The 6,816-nt window shown below is 50.2% G+C and overlaps 1 pseudogene; it reads right to left on the bottom strand.

Annotated features, from left to right (window-relative positions):
• The window catches only part of LOC135536447 (ras-associating and dilute domain-containing protein-like), a 15,386-nt pseudogene extending 8,796 nt beyond the window's left edge, over positions 1-6,590 (bottom strand).
• Positions 6,591-6,816: the final 226 nt, after the last annotated feature.

Genomic DNA, 6,816 nt, shown 5'->3' with positions numbered 1-6,816 from the left:
AGGTGACTATAACACAGGAGAGAAGCCTGCTGCTAGCTGCTAGCTCACTAACACTGTAGGTGACTATAACACTGGAGAGAAGGCTGTTGCTAGCTGCTAGCTCACTAACACTGTAGGTGACTATAACACAGGAGAGAAGCCTCGCTGCTAGCTCACTAACACTGTAGGTGACTATACCACTGGAGAGAAGGCTGCTGCTAGCTGCTAGCTCACGAACACTGTAGGTGACTATAACACAGGAGAGAAGGTTGTTGCTAGCTGCTAGCTCACTAACACTGTAGGTGACTATAACACCGGAGAGAAGGCTGTTGCTAGCTGCTAGCTCACTAACACTGTAGGTGACTATAACACAGGAGAGAAGGATGCTGCTAGCTGCTAGCTGCTAGCTCACTAACACTGTAGGTGACTATAACACAGGAGAGATGACTGATGCTAGCTGCTAGCTCACTAACACTGTAGGTGACTATAACACTGGAGACAAGGCTGTTGCTAGCTGCTAGCTCACTAACACTGTAGGTGACTATAACACAGGAGAGAAGGTTGTTGCTAGCTGCTAGCTCACTAACACTGTAGGTGACTATAACACAGGAGAGAAGCCTGCTGCTAGCTCACTAACACTGTAGGTGACTATAACACAGGAGAGAAGCCTGCTGCTAGCTGCTAGCTCACTAACACTGTAGGTGACTATAACACAGGAGAGAAGGCTGCTGCTAGCTGCTAGCTCACTAACACTGTAGGTGACTATAACACAGGAGAGAAGCCTGCTGCTAGCTGCTAGCTCACTAACACTGTAGGTGACTATAACACAGGAGAGAAGGATGCTGCTAGCTGCTAGCTCACTAACACTGTAGGTGACTATAACACAGGAGAGATGACTGATGCTAGCTGCTAGCTCACTAACACTGTAGGTGACTATAACACAGGAGAGAAGGATGCTGCTAGCTGCTAGCTGCTAGCTCACTAACACTGTAGGTGACTATAACACAGGAGAGATGACTGATGCTAGCTGCTAGCTCACTAACACTGTAGGTGACTATAACACTGGAGAGAAGGCTGCTGCTAGCTGCTAGCTCACTAACACTGTAGGTGACTATAACACAGGAGAGAAGCCTGCTGCTAGCTGCTAGCTCACTAACACTGTAGGTGACTATAACACAGGAGAGAAGCCTGCTGCTAGCTGCTAGCTCACTAACACTGTAGGTGACTATAACACAGGAGAGAAGGATGCTGCTAGCTGCTAGCTCACTAACACTGTAGGTGACTATAACACAGGAGAGAAGCCTGCTGCTAGCTGCTAGCTCACTAACACTGTAGGTGACTATAACACAGGAGAGAAGGCTGTTGCTAGCTGCTAGCTGCTAGCTCACTAACACTGTAGGTGACTATAACACAGGAGAGAAGGATGCTGCTAGCTCACTAACACTGTAGGTGACTATAACACAGGAGAGAAGGATGCTGCTAGCTGCTAGCTCACTAACACTGTAGGTGACTATAACACAGGAGAGAAGCCGGCTGCTAGCTGCTAGCTCACTAACACTGTAGGTGACTATAACACAGGAGAGAAGGATGTTGCTAGCTGCTAGCTGCTAGCTCACTAACACTGTAGGTGACTATAACACAGGAGAGAAGGCTGATGCTAGCTGCTAGCTCACTAACACTGTAGGTGACTATAACACAGGAGAGAAGACTGTTGTTAGCTCAGAGACACTGTAGGTGACTATAACACACCCTCTCTCTGTCTAACCCCTGAACCCTAACCCTCTCTCTGTTTAACCCCTGAACCCTAACCCTCTCTCTGTCTAACCCCTGAACCCTAACCCTCTCTCTGACTAACCTAACCCCTACTCTACTCTGTCTAACACCTGAACCCTGAACTCTAACCTCTATTTTACTCTGTCTAAGCCCTGAACCCTAACCTCTACTCTACTCTGTCTAACCCTGAACCCTAACCTCTACTCTCCTCTGTCTAAACCCTGAACCCTAACCTCTACTCTGTCTAACCCCTGAACCCTAACCTCTACTCTCCTCTGTCTAAACCCTGAACCCTAACCTCTACTCTGTCTAACCCCTGAACCCTAACCTCTACTCTCCTCTGTCTAAACCCTGAACCCTAACCTCTACTCTGTCTAACCCCTGAACCCTAACCTCTACTCTGTCTAACCCCTGAACCCTAACCTCTCCTCTGTCTAACCCCTGAACCCTAACCTCTACTCTACTCTGTCTAACCCCTGAACCCTAACCTCTACTCTGTCTAACCCTGAACCCTAACCTCTCCTCTGTCTAAACCCTGAACCCTAACCTCTACTCTACTCTGTCTATCCCCTGAACCCTAACCTCTACTCTGTCTAACCCCTGAACCCTAACCTCTACTCTACTCTGTCTATCCCCTGAACCCTAACCTCTCCTCTGTCTAAACCCTGAACCCTAACCTCTACTCTACTCTGTCTAACCCCTGAACCCTAACCTCTACTCTCCTCTGTCTAACCCCTGAACCCTAACCTTTACTCTCCTCTGTCTAAACCCTGAACCCTAACCTCTACTCTGTCTAACCCCTGAACCCTAACCTCTACTCTACTCTGTCTAACCCCTGAACCCTAACCTCTACTCTACTCTGTCTATCCCCTGAACCCTAACCTCTACTCTGTCTAACCCCTGAACCCTAACCTCTACTCTGTCTATCCCCTGAACCCTAACCTCTACTCTGTCTAACCCCTGAACCCTAACCTCTACTCTGTCTATCCCCTGAACCCTAACCTCTACTCTGTCTAACCCCTGAACCCTAACCTCTACTCTGTCTATCCCCTGAACCCTAACCTCTCCTCTGTCTAAACCCTGAACCCTAACCTCCTGTCTAACCCCTGAACCCTCTCCTCTGTCTATCCCCTGAACCCTAACCTCTACTCTGTCTAACCCCTGAACCCTAACCTCTACTCTGTCTATCCCCCTGAACCCTAACCTCTACTCTGTCTAACCCCTGAACCCTAACCTCTACTCTACTCTGTCTATCCCCTGAACCCTAACCTCTACTCTGTCTAACCCCTGAACCCTAACCTCTACTCTGTCTATCCCCTGAACCCTAACCTCTCCTCTGTCTAAACCCTGAACCCTAACCTCTGTCTAACCCCTGAACCCTCTCCTCTGTCTATCCCCTGAACCCTAACCTCTACTCTGTCTATCCCCTGAACCCTAACCTCTCCTCTGTCTAACCCCTGAACCCTAACCTCTACTCTACTCTGTCTATCCCCTGAACCCTAACCTCTACTCTGTCTAACCCCTGAACCCTAACCTCTACTCTGTCTAACCCCTGAACCCTAACCTCTGTCTAACCCCTGAACCCTAACCTCTCCTCTCCTCTGTCTAACCCCTGAACCCTAACCTCTGTCTATCCCATCATGTGGATAAGAAGTTATAGCACAAGTACATCAGAGTTGAAACCATTCAGATCCTGTGATCTGCTACATTCCCCTCAGCAAGTCAACCAGAATAATGATCTTAAAACAAAGGCCTTATTATTGGTGACGTGCACTTCGTCAACGACTAGAGCTTTGAGAACTACTCTTTTAAACGAATGATTCGTTTTACCGACCTCCAGAGTCATGATTCATTTTACCGACTCCAGAGTCATGAATCATTTTACCGACTCCAGTCATGATTCGTTTTTCCCGACTCCACAGAGGCACGATTCGCTTTTCCCGAGTGGCTCGCTCATTTTAGTCGTTTGTTTGACCTGACGGCAGCAAGGAATTCTTCAGCAGCAGGATTAATACGTCCTCCAGCTCAGAGACTCAGAGACTCCAGACTCCAGACTCAGAGACTCAGAGACTCAGAGACTCCAGAGATTCAGACTCCAGAGACTCAGAGACTCCAGACTCAGAGACTCCAGAGATTCCAGAGGCTCCAGAGATTCAGACTCCAGAGACTCAGAGACTCCAGAGGCTCCAGAGATTCAGACTCCAGAGACTCAGAGACTCCAGAGGCTCCAGAGATTCAGACTCCAGAGACTCAGAGACTCAGAGACTCCAGAGATTCAGACTCCAAAGACTCAGAGACTCAGAGACTCCAGAGACTCCAGAGACTCAGAGACTCCAGACTCCAGACTCAGAGACTCGGGACTCAGAGACTCCAGAGATTCAGACTCAAGAGACTCAGAGACTCCAGACTCCAGACTCAGAGACTCAGAGACTCAGAGACTCCAGAGATTCAGACTCAAGAGACTCAGAGAATCCAGAGAATCCAGAGACTCAGAGACTCCAGAGACTCCAGAGACTCAGAGAATCCAGAGAATCCAGAGACTCAGAGACTCAGAGACTCAGAGACGTGCTCCGACCACCAACAGTCTGTCATGAGGGGAAATACATCCTGCTGCATAGAGAAGAAAAAGATGTTTACAACTGATCATTGATCGCATGGCACAAAAAATGACAATTAATTGATTATTGAATGTTATGATGGACACAGCTTTTGTGTTGAACCAAAACATATCTGCTCGACACACTCAAACTCAAATCGTTTGTCTCCCGAGTGCAGCGGTGGTCTAAGGCACTGCATCTCAGTGCAAGAGGCATCACTACAGTCCCTGGTTCAATTCCGGCTGTATCACAGCCGGCCGTGATTGGGTGTGCCATAGGGCGGCGCACAATTGGCCCAGTATCGTCCGGGTTTGGCCGTGGTAGGTCGTCATTGTAAATAACTATTTGTTCATAACTGACTTGTTTGAATAAATAATAATTTAATACCGCAGTTCGCGAATGTCCTAATCACACGGCAGTCAAGCATTCCGCCAAGAGTCGTTCACAACGAGACTTCGTTTCAAAAGTATCAATAAATAATCGTATTCGTGAGCCTTGCAATCACAAACGCACAATGTTTGGAGCACATCTTGTGTGTGACCTCTCGGTCATAACAGCTCCTATAAGCCCCCTGTGGTGAACGAGAGGCTTGTAGAGTCATAATTCCGTCCAGGCTGTAGATTATCGTTCGCTGGCAGGAGGTCCTGCGTGCTCTGGGCACTACTGAAACAAATCAACCAACTGAGTCAAAGGATGTGTTCTTTTTGTCTGAGGTGAACAGATCCGAGTCAGCAGCTTCCATCACTTCTTAATGAAAGTTGGTCTATTGTTTCTCAGGACAAGTAATAACATGCCCCTCTACACCTAAACCCCTCCCTCTCCACCTAAACCCCCTCCCTCCACACCTAAACCCCTCTCCCTCTACACCTAAAACCCCTCCCTCTCCACCTAAACCCCTCCCTCCACACCTAAACCCCTCCCTCTACACCTAAACCCCTCCCTCTACACCTAAACCCCTCCCTCTACACCTAAACCCCTCCCTCTCCACCTAAACCCCCTCCCTCTACACCTAAACCCCTCCCTCTACACCTAAACCCCTCCCTCTACACCTAAACCCCTCCCTCTCCACCTAAACCCCTCCCTCTACACCTAAACCCCTCCCTCTACACCTAAACCCCTCCCTCTACACCTAAACCCCTCCCACCCCTTCTAAACCCCTCCCTCTCAACGTAAACCCCTCCTACCCCTTCCAAACTGCTCCCTCCCCGTCTAGGCCCCTCCCTCTCCTACCCCTTCCAAACCCCTCCCTCCCCGTCTAGGCCCCTCCCTCTCACCCAGGAGACGGTCTGTATGCATCGTACGATCTTCAGCAGCAATTTGCCGAAGCAGCCTGGTGGGAAGGCGGAAGCAGAGTGCTGTATGCAGAGACACAGCAGGTAGGCAGGGGCTAACTTAGGTCGTCTCCGCCCGGCTCGATCAGAGACATGATCCTGCTCACCAGGGCGTCCTCGTGGGCCTGACGGAATTAAACGATTCAGGTCAGTTTGATTCATTTCAGTTAAAGTCAACTGAATAAACATTGGGGCAACTATTCCTGGACTTCCAAAGTGACATCACAGGATAAAAACATTAACTGATTCCTCTACAACGACCTATATTTACCTGTTCAAAGTCGAGCTGTAGGCGCTCTCTTCTGGTTCTGTCCCGCCAAGATGGTCGTTACAACGCCTGTCCCCCGGCCCCCGCCTTGGGGTTTCACCAGGTGTGGTTTGAAACTGCGCCTGGCGGGGGGCCGGTTTGGGAGGACAACGCCCCCTGTCCTTTAACAACGAGCCACATGTCTTACAGGTCGTCCCCTCCTCCGTCCCACCCTCCGTCTCCACCTCCTCCCCCAGCCTCGTACAGCTGCCCCAGGGTTCGGAGGCGTGCCAGCGTCTGGGCGGAGGGGTTTGGCACCCGCTGGGTCCTTATACAGGAAGATGTAGTGGGCTCCGAACGACAGAAGGTCGCCGTGGCGGCTGGGTGGATTGCTCGCACCGGGAGAAGTTGACCAGGACCGTCGCGTGGGGGATGGGCTCCACGGCAACGCAGGAGCGGTCGTCCCCGGTGAGCGGGCGGCGGCTGCTGAGAGGTTGTTGTTGTTGTTGGGGGTGCTGCCATGGCGACGGGGGCAGGGACCCGGTGGAGGCGACAGTGGAGTGGCAGGATGTCAGGAGAGGACAGGCAGATGTTTGGTCGGGCTGACGGGGTCTCCTGACCCACAGTGTGCTGCTCTCTGTTCAACAGGTACACCAGGCAGTCCTGGAATATATAGCACAATATATACACAGTGTGCTGCTCTCTGTTCAACAGGTACACCAGGCAGTCCTGGAATATATAGCACAATATATACACAGTGTGCTGCTCTCTGTTCAACAGGTACACCAGGCAGTCCTGGAATATATAGCACAATATATACACAGTGTGCTGCTCTCTGTTCAACAGGTACACCAGGCAGTCCTGGAATATATAGCACAATATATACACA

Source organism: Oncorhynchus masou, unplaced genomic scaffold (assembly GCF_036934945.1).
Source record: "Oncorhynchus masou masou isolate Uvic2021 unplaced genomic scaffold, UVic_Omas_1.1 unplaced_scaffold_6208, whole genome shotgun sequence".
Classification (NCBI taxonomy): Eukaryota; Metazoa; Chordata; class Actinopteri; order Salmoniformes; family Salmonidae; genus Oncorhynchus; species Oncorhynchus masou.
The sequence above is the reverse complement of the archived record's forward strand: the minus strand, read 5'-3'. Positions and strand labels throughout refer to the sequence as shown.